This window comes from Trichoplusia ni, chromosome 1, assembly GCF_003590095.1.
Source record: "Trichoplusia ni isolate ovarian cell line Hi5 chromosome 1, tn1, whole genome shotgun sequence".
Classification (NCBI taxonomy): domain Eukaryota; kingdom Metazoa; phylum Arthropoda; class Insecta; order Lepidoptera; family Noctuidae; genus Trichoplusia; species Trichoplusia ni.
Window position 1 is genome coordinate 20,651,321 of NC_039478.1, and position 19,110 is coordinate 20,670,430.

At 36.5% G+C, this 19,110-nt stretch overlaps 1 long non-coding RNA gene across 1 annotated transcript; it reads right to left on the bottom strand.

The window, feature by feature from the left end:
• Positions 1 to 968: 968 nt before the first annotated feature.
• Positions 969 to 15,813, bottom strand: LOC113498803. Its single transcript, XR_003401039.1, has 2 exons — positions 15,294 to 15,813; positions 969 to 5,769 (listed from the first exon to the last, which is right to left on the bottom strand). It is a non-coding gene; the product is annotated as an uncharacterized LOC113498803 (long non-coding RNA).
• Positions 15,814 to 19,110: the final 3,297 nt, after the last annotated feature.

The following is a 19,110-nucleotide window of genomic DNA, read 5'->3' on the forward strand; positions in this document are numbered from 1 at the left end:
CGACACATCCCACCCTACGTGTTACTATATTATACTACTAAGGGACTGTGCGCTCCAATAAAACTGCCGTGAATATTGGAGGTTTGCTCAAAAGGAAAGAGTGGTTATTTTTTATGGCATCATAAATGATTCCGAGTGGTTGGTTTGATATTTTTACAGGATTCGAGAACAAACTTAAAAGCTGCGGTATCCGATTGGTGTTTTACATAAAACTGTTGCACGGAACCACAAGTTTTTGGTTAGCTCGTTGCTTTAAGAAACATATTAATAAATAAGTAATTTACATTTAGGAACACGAGTCTTAAACCTGGTGCGTTGTGTAACTACTTCAAGCTTGTTAATTCCTGCCGACAAGACCATTCTTAGAACGCTCGTTACCTGTTTACTGCTATAATGAGCAACTATTTATGTCTATCGTAAAAGCGCAATGAAAGTAGGGTCGTAACGATGATCTACTTAAAATACTTAAATAATATTAATTAAGAAACACCGAATGCTTATGATTCAAAAGATTATTTTTTACGAAATAAAATAATTTTATACATAATTTAATAGTAGGTATTTGCACCATTAACACATCGTGCGTCAATAAAATTAGAAGGTACTTGATATGAAGCCTTTTACAGACAAAATCCAACGTCGGCTTAACGGTTTTAGTAGCAGAATTCTAATTCTATTCAAACTTAATTGGATTAGATTAGTTTTTATTGAAAGGCGAAGTTTTATGCGGCTTTTGATGAAGAAATAATTTTCTAAGAGAGTTCCGATGAGAACTTAAGGCTTCTTTTGAACAAAAACAATCGTAAAGTTGTTAAAACAAGGTTAGCTTGAAGTTTGAAAATGTGCAAACAGTGTTTTGACTAGAAATAAGCTTAACGTAGGTGATTAGCATTTATTTCGGAAGTTATGGATCTGTTTATGATCACTGTTTCTTTTCAATCGTAAGTATAATAATAAAGCAATAGGTGTTTTTTGAAGTATAAACGTTTATCCGCCTAAAATATTTACATTGTGATCGAACATTCAAAGTGATAACATATCAACAAACAGCACTTAAATAACGCAGCCAACGTCACACTATTAGATTTATCGACGGCATCGCTACATCGATCGTGACATATCGATAGCTTCGTATCTCGATATCGAGCACAATAAAGTGTCGAATTCCTTTGGCCTTGCTAAGCGTTATCGACTTGCGCATACCGGTATTAGTGCCCGTTTCTCGGTAGACACTTGGGCATAAAGCTCAGGGTGCATTGGAATTTAGACGAATCAGTTTCAAATGTTTCATGGAACCTCTACGATCTACATGGTTTGATTAGGTCATATAATAGCTGCCGATCGCCATAAGTTCCACATTTACCTTGGATTTCAATAATTTATAGATTCATAAAGTTTGTTATTTTTACATTCCTAACAAATACTTCATCATTATGCGTAATGCGACCCGCAGACAATCATAACATATTAGCATTTGCGATAGTTGCTAAGTACGCACACCTTGTAAAACTGCAATGAATGTTAAAATTAGTCATCTAAATTGTTATAGGAGAGTGCAGTAATTTATTATATACAAGACAATCAACTGATCTGTTGTACATACAATACCAGTCGTATTGTCAAGTAATGTTGTATTAATTAATTATTTATGCTGATAACTTGAAACTCTCAATAATACTAATAAAATGAAATCAAATTGTCGAGAGAAAAATTAACTATTTAATAGTTATTACAAAACGAACACGACAATGACTACGTAATGGTTTACAGAAAATGATGGTTACACATTTGCCGCATAATTTTTGCCATAAATAAACATCATATTTTGTTGTTGTATAATAAATGATACAACAACAAAATATTATAATACTCTTTTTTCCTTCCTTATATTAAAAATCAAACGATTTACTGGCGAAGGTACAATTATCTATTACACAACCAATTAAAATACAAGATAGTAACATACCAATGTACAGCCACTTCAACTCTATACCCAAAATTTAAGTTAGTCGATATTATTTGTATAGGAAGTGTTGCAGACGTGTGAGCCAGACAAATGCTGACGTAAATGCACTTACAAACGAACGAAATAAATGTAAATTTTTGTATTGTGCTACATTAAAACCGCGTGTTCATGCAAATACAAATGTGGAATTAATTATATGTACCTAGTTCTCAGGTACACACTCCAGTGCGTACACGTGTGAATTTATTATGATTTTTGAATAAGTTAATTTGGTGTGTTATCAATTGCGAAATTAACCTTCAAACATCAAGACCTCAATCATGAAAAGAAAACGTGATTAAGGCTCATCGAATCATTCTCACTTACACGGCAATATAATTGTTTTTACAGTTATTTCTTATGAATTAACATAAAACGTATACATTCACGTCACGATAAGGGTATAAGAACACTAAATTAGATCAATAAATAACACTAGAAAACTGAAACTTACAAAATAAAAGTCCCCTAGCGTTAGAAGCATGTCGAGTTCAAGCGTAAGTATCATGAACGTAAAGTGCATTGACACCGGCCCGCGCTTGTACAGAGCTTTGAAAGTCGCAACGGTGCATGAGTAATGATAGACAGTTAACCTATTGTGCAGACACATCGTAACATTTGTTAGTTTCTTAAAAGCGACGTTTAAATCTGATGTTTAAAATATAAGTGCATTATTCATGTTATTGATCATATCGAAGATTTTGAGAAAATATATTTTAGAATACGATATCAAATGCTAAATTATTGAAAACCGATAATTATAATCTTATTATAACGTGGGTATCAATCAAGTATGAACCGGTACAATAATGTAAATATGATTTTTTATCGATTTAGCTGTCACAATCACGCGACATTATGATATAATTAAATAAAATCGAAACCGGACATGTAGCGATACATCAAAGCGAATAAAACGTAATTATAATAAAAAAAATACAAAAACGTGAAGCGAAGTTGTATTTGCGTCACGTACAACACAATACGTTATCAAAGTAACGAAGAACATTTTTCTTTTCACATGTATTACATGTATGTCGGATACACACCCACACACGTGCACACGGCAGTTATTAGCGAGTCGGGGAGCGTCGCAGGAGATCACGTAGGGACCGGTCGTGAGAGCCCGGCGGGCAACGCTGTGCTAAACTACCACCGCATAGCGCTCGACATCGGGATCGTAAAAATGTGCAAGCTAACGGAAAAACTAAACTACGGCGTAACATGTGCTTTATAATGCCTCGTAAAGTGAGAGAATGTGAATTATTGGATATAAAAGGTGGAAATTGTAGGCGGCCTTCCGAATGGCCTGCAAACGATCGCCAGCAAATTCTCTTTTCTCATAGAAACTATTTTTGTATGAAGTGACCCCACGTCCCAGGCAAATTTTCTTGGTATATTTTGCAATAACTTTCCGAATTCTGTAATGCTTTGAAAGCGGAATGTTTTCTAATTACACATATTCTTAGCAACGCGAGTAAAAAGGAATGATCTGTTAATTTGCTGTGCAGGTGGTCATGTTTTATAATCTAAAACTGGTTATGGCTAGCCACAATCATGCCCAGAGATGCATCGTTATATATATTACTTCTTGCATGATACATGGAATAGTTTCATTACTATAATATAAAAATACTCGATAGTAACAAAAATAAAGTATCTTTTATAAAATAAATATAGATACGGTTTTCAGTGTTCAGAATAGTCAAACCACATAAGTGTAACAAATAGGGTCGACGTGTATATGAGGACAACGCTTACATCTCGCGTCGCGACGTGCTAAAAGTTATCTAATACCAAACAAATTATCGTTTGGCTCATATTATGACAAGACAAGCGAGTTGTTTTTTGTAACGCTCAATTAATCGAGTAGGTATAATTTCCAATTTTATATAGCTGTATGGCAATAATCTGTTTAGTTGTATCATCAGCCCGTATTCTTTTCGAGGTCACGGCCATATTTCGTCGAGCCTAACACGTGTATTGTATACGTGACTAAGCAGAACGCGCGGTTGATTTCGGTAAGCCACTTCGCTAATCTATATAATAATATGATAACTGATACAAAATGAGGACTTTAGCATAATGCTAACGTCGCTTTCATGTGTTTTAGTCATGCGAAAATCCATCTTGTTCAGTGTAATGCATGTATTCATACATTCAATACACATACGTATTCGCGAAACCGGGCGCCCATTCAACCGTCACAAAACGAAACTGAATGCCATTTCATCTCAAGATGCGCAGCTCGCCGCAGATCCGAGGAGTCGGCGGCGGGTGACGGGCGGCGGAGGGGGGTCTCGCAAACCGCCCGGCAACTGCGCCATAACTCGGCGCGCACGTACAACCAGACAATCGCAATTATTATTAACAGATATACGTTTAATGATCGTGTGTGCCGCGCACAAACGGCCCAATGTAAGTTGAACGTCGGCGAGCGCACGCGACTATGGAGTTTGCGTCATTGCGGCGTTCGTGTGATATTCGTCCGGTGAGCACCGGTGTATCGTTTCGGGGTGAGAATTTGCGGGAAGACGTTGGCGAGGTCGGCGAGGCGTCGCGGGGGCGGGGGCGACGTTCTTGCGGAGTGAGTTAGCAGTCTCGATGATTTGTGGCGCGGTTAGCGTTCATCTAGCGGACCGGCGGGACACAGGGCATAACTCATCGGAACAAAGACAGATCGGCATGTCATACGATATGAAAGCTATGTGTCACTCCGCGTGTGACACGAAGCGTTTGCATTTTACGACTCGGCTCGACGCCCTCCCGCCACCCGCGCAGGAGTCAATGCACGAAGGAATTCTCGAGTTCAAATTCCGCAAACAGGCTCAAAGGAGGATAAAATTAGAATTACAGAGAATTTTTGGATCTCCACGCTTAAGTTTACCCTTTCCAGCATCCTTATTAGCGTGCAAATTTTTTGTCATCGCACCCGTAATAGTCACATGAGCGTTAACTTTGACTAAAAGTCGGTTTAAATTAAGATAACAAAATTTAACGTACAAAAATATCACTGGATGTTAACGTAGTTCATGGTTCACTTAGCAAGACGAATTAGCAATTAGGAAAAACGATAAAATACCTGTTTGGGCAAAGTCAGTGTAAATTTACAACATGTGTGCTGCCGACTGTCGAGCAATAAAAATATTGAATCAAACTTTTGAATTCGGAAAAAACGTAAATTACGGATACAGCGACTATTGTAAAATCGCATAGCTCAAAGAATAATACAACAGGTGTGTTCATTACTTTGCACGCCACTGTTGATTTAATAAATAAAATATGAACACAGAATACGTGCACTTTGTGAATTAAACTTGACTGGGAGCAACTCGACGGAGTTTCAACGCTGATGTAAACGAAACCTGTCCGTTTTATCAATTATGTTATTAAAACATTTCATTTACTTTGATGACTGATGTATATCCAAGTAAAATTTGCGTGTCAAGACAAGACTTAAGGAAATTAAGAACATGATATTATACATGTGTTTTTGTTTTGGTTTCGGTTAAAGAGGTTGCTTATTATTAAAAAAAAAAATTGTACATCTAGTAATCTTTAATTATTACAGTGATATTAATGCATCGTATGCCAGTATGCTACCGACATTACAAAAGTTCACTCCTACCAACAATACTTAGTTGTACATACTCTATAAAAGTTTACTTAAATGCGTCCCTGACGCGTTTTGTGAAAACATTATCGGACGTAACTTACTTTGTAATATAAAGTATTTATTGAGGTGATCTGGCAGTCCACACAATCTGGAACAAAAATATAATAAATTAATACATAAGTTTTATCTAACATAAATACATACATATAGTCAATTAAAATGCAATCGATATAAGGTTTAGGGTGCAGTTACAAGTTATCACTAGCTGTATGATTTATTAGGCAGCCCGTTGTTACATAAATTTCTTATTATACCTATTAGTCAATTACGTTGTTACGTTTTCAGAAAACAAACCAAACAAACCAATCATAGAAAGACAAAAGAATATTCAAAAATCGATAGCTCTACAAATATGTTAGCGAATCAGAAAAATGAAGGCACGCTAGTTACGACAGGCGAGGTCGACATCACTGGTGTGCGAAAAAGGATTGTTCGACAGTGCGACAAACGGCCGATCGTAAAACAAAAAGAAATATAGCGCTCGCCCGACGCTGATGCTTTATAACTATGCCAAATATCAAGTTGCTGCAGTTTTGACTGGAGACGGAATTGGTAACTAAAGTTTGCATCGTCTCTACTCTACTGGATTTTCTATAGTTTGCTTATCGTAACTTAGACATTACACATGAATTCATTTTGTAGCATTCATATCATATTGCTTTAATTTATTACTTCTCTCCGAATCTCAGTTCTTTGAAGTTATTAACATCACAACGTATCTAGCGAAAATATTAATTAATAGGACTAAGATAGATTAAATGATTAGGCAGGTTCACTTTTAAACCCTTAAACTGTATCGTTAAGGGCATACCCGCGCCTTGTAAAAGTTAATAGAACTATGCATACATTACAGCCAGTTTAGTTACGCCCTCGGCGCCAATATGAGAAAACATAAGTAGGTTAACGCCAGACGGTTTAATGATAACACAACAACTATAAAAGTTTGTCGTTTTCGTTTCTCCCTTAGCACACAAATGGCCAATGTTATACGCATTTTGCCAACAAAGCATTTCATAATAGTATAACTATGTTTGTTGAGGCATCTAATATAAGCAGAATTAACAATGTGTACCTATAAGGGGGTAATCATTAAATATGTAACTGGCATTGTAAATGTGACAAACATAACGACAGTCGCAAAATCGTCGCTCTTGTGGCCCAGAGCAGGCGGGCGCCGGGCGGGGGCGTTGTAGGTACGAATGAAATGGACAATGCGCATAAAAAATCAATAAAAGCCGGGCACGGCCTTCGTGGAGGTCGAGTGACGCTCACGGATCACCGGCCGGCCTCTCGCCACATTATAAAATATTGAGCGTCGAGATGTAACAAACTTACCAACTCGATTCTACTTCCAAACTTGACTGAAAGAGGATTTTTCAAGTTCTCGTTTAATTTTAAAGAGATTTTGGACCAGCGAGAAGATGTTTGGCCGTAGTTTCGTACCTGCTGTTGCTTAAACTTTTGTCAAAGGAGAGTACGATTGCGTTTAAGAAAATGTTTGATTAAAGTACTAAAGCTTGCTTAGAAAATATAAGACCAGAAATAATAAATGAATATTTTATTATGCTTCGACAACTAACGCAATCAAGCAGAAATTTTATCTAGGTATAGCTAATGTCCCAGACCATTAAACCAACAGTTTTTTTCCTCAGTCGATGAGAACCTATCGAAGTAGAAAAACACAATAAAGCCTTCTATTCTTACATTGCTAGAAAGCGTACCACTAATAAACTTTTATGAAATAGTCCGAAATGGATAATAAATAACGTCATTTTAATTATGTCAATAAAAACTTTTTATTTTTTAGTAACATTTCCACGTTGTCTTCTGTAAGGAAATATTTTAATAATAAACCTTTTATATGATTATTATGAAGTAGACGAGTCACATAGAAAATCCTAAAATGACACTTCTAGTAAAAAGATGATACGACCGGCTAGCTTTATCAATGATAATATGTTATCTATGTAAATACATAATATCTGTGCCCCTGAATACGTTCCGCAATTAGGTACAACTAAAAGTAATACAACTTGGCCATAGTTCAAAGAGTTAACGCCGTTTAATTCAGTGCCAAGTACAATATTTTTAGACGGCGAGTGACAGGGCAGTTTTGAAACGCGTAATCACTAAATCCGTCTCAAATGTAAATGCTTTCGGCATAAACAAAACCTATTAATTTATTGCATTGATATTCAATTGCGTCACTATTTGGCATGCTTTGTCTAAGAGTTGGGACTGAGCAATCGAGGACTTAGGACGAATATAGGAGTAGAAACTACAGTGTAGTTATAAAGATAGTATCTATGTTTATTATGGCATGCAAATTGGCAGCATTCAAATTGTTGTCACCATGCTAGGAAGGCGTAAGCTACGCCACGTATCTTGTGTTGACTGTCATGTTAATGACTAAGCAGATTTGCTATATCATATTAGTCAAGTATAGTACCATATTTTGTCAACTTGTAGCTACAACGTATTTAAGTGATATATAGTTACTATCCCAAATAATCACGATATGAACGATTTAAGCACAATTGATAAGGTATTATTACATTTCTTACAAACGCATGAAAGCATAAAATCATTTGTAAGTCGGCCACAAACGCTTGCTTTTCGTCAAAAGCGGGACAACTTTGGTCATTTGTTATTCTGACAACCGACATGGAACTAAGTGGGTTGGCGTATTGAACGGTTTACAATAACCGTGAAACATTTGCGGAAACCCATACGCCGTGTATATGTATCGGCACTGTTACGAGGTCTACAGTTAGGTATGTTCGTTTAGAAAGTTCATTAGTAAGTTAATTACATACATATATTGAAGGCGACGAGAACAGATTTGAGTGCGCATATTCAGTTGGGAAGCATTGTTTCCTGCTCTTGTAATAATGCAACACACATAAGATGTTTAGTACAATATTAAAGTGACTATTTTTGCGTTGCACACTTAAGACATGATATGATGATAGATGAAAGTATTTATCGCGTGAGATTGTATAGGACTGATAGGTTGAACATGTTTTATCACTTTTTGAAGTGACATGTCACATCTGGGCATTCAACATCTATGGTTGGCTGACCAAGAAAAGATTCTTCGATAAAATACGGGTTTCCATCATAATATCTTATATCTCCGTATTTAGAACGTGACAGCGTGGGCTTTATGCGCACACGGTATAGTTTGGATATTTCAGTGGCCAAAATACTGTTCATCAGAGCGTAATGCTGGCGACGCGACCGCTAGCCTATGTCACTATTAATCAAAGCAGATCCTTTTTCCGTGGACAGAAAAATATATGTGATGGGATTATTGTTTCAGGGCAGGCGGCGATATTTCATACGTATTTATGACACATTTATAATATCCGATAGATAAATCATGACTAATATTTCTGCATTGATTAAGATCTATAAATAACTATGTTCACTATGAATTGAACATTTTCTAGTAGTATGTTTTACATATTAAATTTATATTCCATCAAATTTGCATAATTTTAATTCAATTCAATTTAATTATTATTCACCAATAAATTACACAAGAATTAAGTGCAGATTAATATATAAATGCTTTTTAATTAATTTGCAAAGAATTGATGATTTAGGAGCAATAAGGAAGCGCGAACAATGAACATATGAACAGATTCACTTTTTGACTTGCCATCATGTTGTTATCAAACAGCTTTTAATTAAAAAAAGTTGATTGTTTAAGAAATATCTTGAGAGAAACTAACCCAGTACCAATACTTAGACGAAACAGTTAACAACGATCACTTTCCCACGGCTCGTCTTCACGGAACAGTCAGAGGACTAAATTCAGTACGTCGAAATGTCACAGGGGCATAGGTTAACTGCGTCTAGTGTTTACCTGTGCCTAGTACAAGAGGAAATATAAATACACGTACTTACGTGATCACTGTGATTATACAAGAAATTTCAAGATGTTGCTGCGTAACATTCTGATAGAGTGAAATAAAATACATTCGTTTTAGACCAAAGTTAGGACAAAGGAAACTTATTCGTAAATAGTTCTCGTGTAACTCGTGGTGGCCTACATATTGTACGATGTACACTACATGGGTCATTGGTTCGTGAAACTTTTGTTTCTAACATCAATCCGTTCTTATCAATTGCCTTTCTATATTATCATCGTTTCGATATCACTTTCATCTTGTCTTCCCCCACCTAATATTTCGTGTAAAATATACATATAGTACATTCACATATGTAATCAATAAAGCGTATTGAGAGCGTCGAAGCGCGATGCAGTGCGGAAGCAGCGGTTACTGCATGCGATCTAATTCTGAACATTTCCGTAGACGACATGACACATAGAATATGATACGAGCCGAATATAGAGGTTCTTAAATTGCAGCTGAAGCGCTCAACTGTGCTATATGTGATTCAAACGATGTCCTTTCCATATTTTCTAGTCTACAACGAAAACGGTAAATAAATGTAACAGTAACTACTGAAATCGTACAATAAACATCACTGACTTGACAATTTCATGGCCTTTGCCAACATTGTGATCTGGTTTTACAATCATTTTTATAACGAATTTCTAACCTTGACTTAACATAATTAAGTACTTTGCATTTACGTAGCCGAGACAGAACGATTTGACAATGGAGTCAAACTGCGACGAGTCGGTCATAAAAAAGCATAATTCGGTCAACAATAAACTTATTCCTAACAAGACACGATATTTTAGTAACAGAACTCATCAGAAAGTGAACTGTATTTTTTATATTTGCGATACGACTGGTAGGAGTGGAGTCAAACCGGTTGATCTACCCACAGCGTACTCAAACAAGTCTAGAAAACTGCTATATTATATAGATAAGGAGTTTGTACGCCATGGTCGGAGTTTAAAGAAAGTTACAGTGGTGTAGGTCGAGATGAACGTCGGATAGTTACACAAGAATGAAATAGTTTAGACTAACCAGCGAGCGACGAGTTCCGTGCGAATACATTTCCACACATAATAGTTTAGATTCGTTTATACGTTCCGTGAGAAAAGTTATTTGTAAATGTGATCAACTTTCGCAACAATGTTCGTTTCTGTGGTGCGCGATATAAAATTTGCTGACAGACGTGTATGTTGCGAGACGGGTCTCGTTTCACGTGACTAAATATTTTTATGAATATTCAAGAGTTAAGAGTTCTGAGAAACAAAATAAATATTTACTTCATAAAGCTTTCTAGTCTCAGAAATTGAATCATTGTTAAAATTGGCTGGATACAGTATGGTTTCGGTGAAAGGTAAAAGCAGTCTTCAACAGAGGGATAAAAAATAAACTTTAATTGGAGTTCCCATCGGCTTACCACCACTGCAGTAATTTTAGTTTCAGTTTGAATAAATTTTAGCTTTGATCACTGTTAACATGGTATTGTAAAATCTTTTATAGTTGTTCTTCTTTATACAGTGATTAATAATTAATTTAACGAAATTGCTTACTTCTAAGTTGTGATAAGATAGATATAAAACGTAAGTCAATAAAATAAAAATATTTGTAAGGATTATTTGTCTTTGTCTGAAAGTAAATTACATTCTTTGTTTTTAATACCAAATTACCAAGTCCAGATTTATACCAGAGTCAAGTCGTATTTAAACTAAAATCCACGAGCTCACGGCTCTGATGTTTGCCCTTCTATATTTATTTTCAAACATCAAAGAGTTGCTACACTTGGACAATTCTTAGGTAAAGTATAATTACACGAAATACAAATACCATTTACCGTAAACAACACGGTTCCAATACAAACGGGGTCTCATTAAGTAATAAATACGAAATGATTGTTTAATAATCCGATATTTATGTTAGGCTTACATACATTGCGATTAATGCCGATGTCGGTCTAGCCGGTGACATTTTCCCTCGTTAAGCCGATTGCGGCTGCACTGATTAGCCAATCGGCCGCATGTTGACATTACGCGAATAATAAATTACAGTATTGAAACGTATGTAATAATATAAGCTAGTTTACATTATATATAGAACTTTATGTCATGTATGTGTAGTACCTATCTCGTAACAGTTATCTATGCGGCAAAATTAACGTTTCACTGATATAATTGGATTCATTAATGTTATGTTTAGATACTTAAATGTTGATTATCATTTATATCAGTCTATTTGGTTTATAACGCTTAAACTTCATTTGTTATAATAGTTAATTAGTAAGTTAATGTATGATTTCATATAAAATGAGTACTGTACATTAATTATTAATATTTGAATAATCGTAAATAAAATAAATTAATAAATTTCGCATGTTTAGGCACGTAGCAAATTCTCTGTGACTTGAACTTCCACAGTGTATAAACTTGTTTATCTCAAGAAAAAACTTACGATTTCACGAGATTGCTACAATAAACATTTTATTGTGAATTGATAATCTTTAAGCTGTCTGATAAAAGAATACATTTAATCAGTAATTAACTGTATTTTTAAGTGTTTACATTGCAGTTGCTTCAAAATATTCTAATTATATCTAATCGTTGCCTTTCCCGCCCAGTCCTAGTTTCAACGCATGATAAACATTCGTAATCTACTATGAAAGTGTGTTAGCAACACGAGTATAATACGTCAAACGTCGAACAAATTCCACGAAGCGTACGTTGCAAATTATATTTATCTAGTTGCCATTCTGTGATATAATATTTATCAAAAAAGCGCCGCCGCTTTCGCAAATAAAACCACACACACGACATAAAGATAATGACATCAGCGTTGAAATATTTATGCACGATTTTATTATGATCACGTCCGCGTATTAATTGTAATAAGAATCACGTTTCGAAATAGTCATTTTCACACAGAGTAAGCGTTATTTCTGCCTTAACTTTTCCGCATGCCACCGTGTAGTTTATTTTACTTTCTTTGAATTGAAGCGTTGCAGTTTTATTTGTGCTAGCTATGAGTGTGTCTGTTTCGCTGTGAAAGTTATTTCGTGTTACGATTACGTTTTCGCTAACGAGGTCATGCAGACTACCTGTTTTGAATTCAATATAAAGTGACATTGAAATTGTATTTTATTCAGGTGATACATCACTGTAATTTTAATTAGAAGTATACAGAAGTACAGCATCTCGTTGGTGATTTCCATTTTTTATGATTTTCAACAAAAAATTGTTCAAAATTTGCTTACTGCAAAGGCTAAAGATAGCGATAGCGCTATAGACACGAAGATTATACTAGCAATGGCGGCACATACCGTGTATCTAAGCCATGTATAGTTGAGCTCGGCTATCACAAAGAGCGGTTTCATAAATTGCGTTCAGACCGACGTTTTTATTTCGCACGCCGGACAGGGCTGCATCCGTCAGGATTTTTCGGAGCATTCGCATTAATCGCGAACGTGAGCCGCACACGGCTTAATGCTATTTATTTTAATTCACCATTTATAAATATGATAAACTTCTTGACTTTGCCACAAATATAAGTTTAATTAAACTGGTGTCATGGTAATTAAATTTATATGTTTAATTATTAAATGTATATTATGTTGTGATTTCGGCAGATCACGGTTATACTTTCAATTCCGCTTATATGGCTAGCCATGCAATCAGTTACTCACATTATCGCGTTGATTATTTTTAATGAGATCCTACTAGCTCAATACCTATCCAAATTCAAATCTCTCTGCCTGGTCATCTGCCGTTCAATACAACATTTTATCTGTTATCAAAATGCAACAAAATGACTTTCACATAGGCTTGCAGATTTATCGTCCGTTAAACCAACCATACACACTCTATATCCTTATATGCAGCACTACCTAAATATATAACTTGCAGTTCAGTCGATAGGTGGCAGCCCTATATCCCAGATTTACGTTAGTCTCGTATGGTGGGTGCACCGCATCGATCACGGACACTCGCACGTGCATCGCATCCGATACGCGTTGGAGGGAACATTTTAAATTCGCCATTTCATATACTAACGCCACAATGTCAACGGATTTGCATATTTCCTTTTTTGTTTATCCACTAAATCCCGTTTGTAACTAGCGGGGAATTCATAAAATGCTTAAAACGTAAACTTTAGCAATAACGGAATCCAATCGGGTAAACTCTGAGTTAGAAATATAATTTATTACTTACAAGGTTTGTTCAATTTAACTCAGTAATTTGTATACGCACTAATAAAGTCACGTTATAGAGGTCGCAGCTTTCTTTTAAACATATCTTTATAATGAAAGTTAAATGAATACCTTTGATCCTTTATATTGGTTTTGCTTGAAACCCTAAACTTCTATTAAACTTTCCTTGTTTTGTCAAGATTTTATAATGACTATAACTTAAAGGGTAATGTTAACTAATTCAAGTGTTCACAACTACACATTATAAGTAAATTTGACAGCAATACATCGAGAGGGCTTCGTCTGATAGCTCAATCAATCAATATATCGTTTTATTGCGGCCATAGGTCAAATAGGTTGTGTAATGAATTAATACAACATAGTAACAATGCACGTATAATACCAAACAAGTTTTCTACATATTCTACGGATACGTTAATTCATACATTACATACATTTGTAGTTAGATTGTAGTCTAGGAGAGAAAGCAAGTTAACTGCGTCGGGTACGAATGTGTGAAACTTCCGCCTGGCAACGTATAATCCCGAGTCGATAGTTGTTAGGGCCACATAATAAACGATTCAATGTGAAATGCTGTAGTTATTTGTTCTCATATAAACGTCATAGAGACGACATTACAATAACTAAAGTTATGAGCATGTGTTGTGTATTGCAAGTCTCAGTTTCACTTACAAATATTTCAGGGAACTAGACTTATCGTAACTATATCTACATGGTACAAACATGTGATTTGAAGCAATATGTGTAAAAAGAAATTGAAGTAGTTTCGTATTCGTATGTTGAGTGCTTAGATAAACAATGTAATAGTAATTCTAAATAATGATAAAATACGTCATTGTGTCAAATATTATCTTAATAACATAAGCGGGCTTAAAATGTAAGTAAGTACACAGAAGAACTTTAGGTATTAACATTAGTTCAAAAATACAAAGTAAACAACGTCTCCTTTGGATACAGACGACCTTCAAAATAATTACCATAAATACACAATTTTCTTAAAATATATAAACGTTTATCACGTAGAAAGATTAAAGCTGAGAAGATGGCATGTGAACCTTATTATCAGAATGGTAACTATTCCAGGTTGCCATCGGTTTAAGTAGACATAATTATAGGCATAGGAAATAGCAACACTGTTATCAGAAAACTGTCCGTACTTTAAATGTCAAGAGCACATAGGCGCTAACGACAAAATACAGAAAGCACAAATCAAAAGTTGTAAGAAACAACCATCGCCTAATAATTAGCAACAAGATTGGCTAGTTGCTAAGCTATTAGAGCTCAGTTTACTTTCAATAACCTCCTGCGGAGCGGCCAAATTCAATACACAAACATGTCGGTCGCGGCGTGCAGCGTTGTCACAAGGTCACTGAACGCTTCCACGCCCTACAAACCCTCTGGAGACAGTAACTCGGCGCAGCCGGCATTGTGTACGCGGTTAACAGAAATCGCATCCATTGTTTACGATACAAGCAAAGTTTACACTGCAAACGTACCTACCTGATAGAACGGTCCGGTGGTGTCGAGTCAAACAATCCAGTGACTACAATCCGGTAGCCAGGTACACACAACAACACAAAGGGGAGTACTTCTCCTTGTCCGGCGACAATAGTAACAATGGTGAGACGAGCACGGCGCGAGAATCGAACGCGGCGGTGTCTGGTCGCGCGCAGCGGTTATCTGTCGGTGACAGCGAGCGCCGTCGTGCGTCGCCTCCAATAACAATAATGAGGCGGCTAATTATTATTATTATTACCGCTGAGCGGACGCACTCGCTCGCTGTACGTAGGTAGGTGGCGTAATCGCTGAATTCCATATAATCGTGGCGCGCACACACACTAGCACGTCCCTGCCGCCGCCGCCACAGCGCGCCACGTGTGGTGACGTCGTCGGCTAGGCGCAGGTAAGTGTGTATACAGAGCGCGTTGGCGGGTATGCGCGCGTATCGATCTCGCGATAAATTCGATACGGTGAGCGGTGAATGCACCGGCCGGCTGGCAGCGGCGGTCGCCTTCACGCTGGCGAAAACGCAATTTACGATCTGTGCACGCCGCTGTGAGTCTCGACCGCCAATGTACGAAACGTGTCGAGCTCGGTTCGCCGGAGTCGCTAGTTGTATGTACTATCGGGCGCGGGCGCAATGCCACGCGGACGCCACGAACATTCTCGAACACCGAGATAACACGTGTATTTATTAATGGCGCGAATTGCGCAACAATAATGTGTAGTGATAAAGCGAATCGCCTCACCTCGTGTCCGTTATACCATACCGGGGTGACATGAGGTCGCATGTCGAGGGACCATAGCGTTTCACGGGCACATAATCCAATTTGGCGTCAACCGCGCCATTTCTAATCGCCCTAATTGGGGAACGCCCCAGCTCCAATACCTCGCTATCGTCACTTATTTGCTAGCCCACGCATTGTAGTAAACATAAACAATTAAAACGTCGAGATAATCACACCACTTCCATGTAATTGACCAAATGCAAATGACTCATGTCTCGGCTTACGCAAGAAAATAGCAACAAACGATTTACAAACTCAAACGACCGGAAACTTCTCACTAGTTCTTGTTATACAAGCGAAAACTGAACGACTTGTCTAAATTGGCTCTCGTCTGAAGACGTCGAGAGCGGCTGTCATCTCGTACGCAACATGAATAGGCAAATGATTAAACTGTAACGTGAGGAAACAACGTGATTTTGAGACGAGAACAAGCGTATCCTATTTACCTAGCCATAAAGTAACGCTTTCCCATGAAATGATAAAATCTAAATTTGACATTTAGATTTTATGAACAAATGGTCAACATCTTAAAAATAAGTACAAGCAAAGTAATATTCTAAATTAGTTACGTTTAAAATTTATTAATTTTCTAGCATTGGTTTGTAACTAGCACGGAAATCGCAAGTGGCCGTTTAAAAATGACAAAGCGTCTGGCTGTATCAAACGAGAGAGGCACAAAAACGTCAACGTCAACAGAACGAGCCGTCTGTCGAATGCTAGCACTCGGTGCAAAAAGTGAATAATGGCGAACGTCGGCGAGCAACTCGACGTCGCACAATTGCGCTATTCGAGATGTTTTCCTCTTAGCAATAATACCTACGGATACTAATAATAATAGCGGCCGTACGTCCTGTACAAACAACTACATAATAATGATTGTTCCGCAAAAACAGCTTTAGATACAAACAAGCGCACCTCTGCCGAGATTAATGTTATCGAAGGAACCGACACGTGGCACCTCCGCAACGCGCAAGGTGAACGACTCGTATTAATGTGGGGGAATAACAAACAAAAAGCTAGCAGCGAAATATGGAAACACACAAAAGGCGAGGGTGTAACGCAAATTAGAGCGGCATTAGCGACAACTCCAAGTGACATTAAAGGAGTTTCTGTTATTACCGCACGCGACAAAGTGAGCGACTCGATGGTCCAACTTAGAGAGTTGGGAAAGCACGGAAGATTACATAATACAGCCCGACTTCGAACGCGAGTTAACGCGAACTTGTGTTTTATGTGCACACATGCATACTGTTTGATATACGTAGTGTTATGAGAACTGTTCTAAACTAGAGTGGCTGGGGGTGAGGGCTCAACTTGGTGCGTCAACTTTCCGGGAGCAATTCGCCCGAGTGTGCACTAAAATATAGTTCAAAGTAAGTTGGAGCGAGCGGAACAGAGATGCAGCTACCAGCTGTGCGGGACTAGCCATGCAACTTAAAGTATTAATCCGAAAACTTATTATACTTCAAGAAAATGAATGAGTGGCGTATAAATAGTTTTATCTAGTCAAGGAACGTGCGTCTTCAAATGTTATTAAAGGATTTTTTTATTTTAAATTTATTAATTATTATTAAACAAATACAGTTTTAAATAAACTGGTTTAAAATAGTTTGGGCGTTAAAAATATCCTATACACGACACATATTTGTTTTGCAACCCGTGAAGTTGGTACTTCATTAATAAGTATGATTTAGCATGCAATGTTGACCCAATAAACCTACCTACGCCATTGCACCTTAACTTTATGAACGTTATCATTTTCTAATTAGGAAAATGTAAAGATAAAACAATCTCACATAGAACTTTTGTTCAGCTATGTTTGACGCAGTCCCTGTCGCTCTCGAACAAAACTTTTAACGAACACTGCTCACTTTCCTTAAGTTTTAAATGATCTGTTACTATTATCTAACTTTGTACAGTTCGATTTTTAGTTCTTGAATGAAAAACAGCACAAGCAGTTAAAAATGTCGTTAAACGTTTAGTAAAGTCGCTTTTACGAAGTTTATTAGTTAGATCAAACTTTTGGCCAAGATTCTAAGGAAATTATACACAAATTGAACAAATATATCACAATTAATAAGATTTGGATTGATCATAAGATAAACTAACATAACATAAATTTGAAACAATATTATTTCAAATCGACCCTAAAACTTTTTGCTTAACATTTAGTAAGAATGCAGTTAGATATTATACACGTACTTAAGTTAACTACGGCAAATTTATACAAACTAAAGCAGATTAAATGGGATTGTTAATTTTGAACTAAAATCGTGATCATACATCTGGTTACATAGAAACTTCTTTTATTATGTTACACATTTAAACTGCAGTTATGTCATTTTTTATCCAGGAATATTGTAAGTTTTTTTCATATTAAAAATAATAAAATTAAAAAAAAAACAGTTTTGCAATTTTAAACGACATAATCGTTAAGCTAAGAAAGATAAGAAGGATAAATTTAATAATAGTAAGCTAAGATTAATTAAATTATATATAATTAATCGCTTAAGTACGAGACAAAAATGTTTGATTAAGATTTCAATATAAGATGAACTCCATCCCAATTCTCCGAAATTTCAAATGAGAAAATCATATTAATTTGACTGAACAATACAGTTTCATTTCTCTTACTTGGAACTGATTTCATAAATAAATCAGGATACCCTTTATTTGACACGGAATGCTGCATGGTGGATATTAGATACCAAGTGCCTTACTTCAAAAACAAGAAATGCATGCATAATATAAATCACTTAAGACCCAATTACATTAGCGCGGACGGTGTACGTTTTAAACGGATGCGGCCGACAAGTTAACACTATTAGGACTGTATTCACCATATAGGTAGAATACGGCTGCTCACATATGGGTCTGGCAGGCCGTAGCAGGCCGTTGTCAGAGGCATAATATGCAACGCCCGCTTGGCGTACGTTTTCTTTACCGTACACGGCATATGGGTAATGTAATTAAACCCTTACCTATATCAAGGATTTCAGGATATTGCAAACGTAGCGAGTTAATATTTG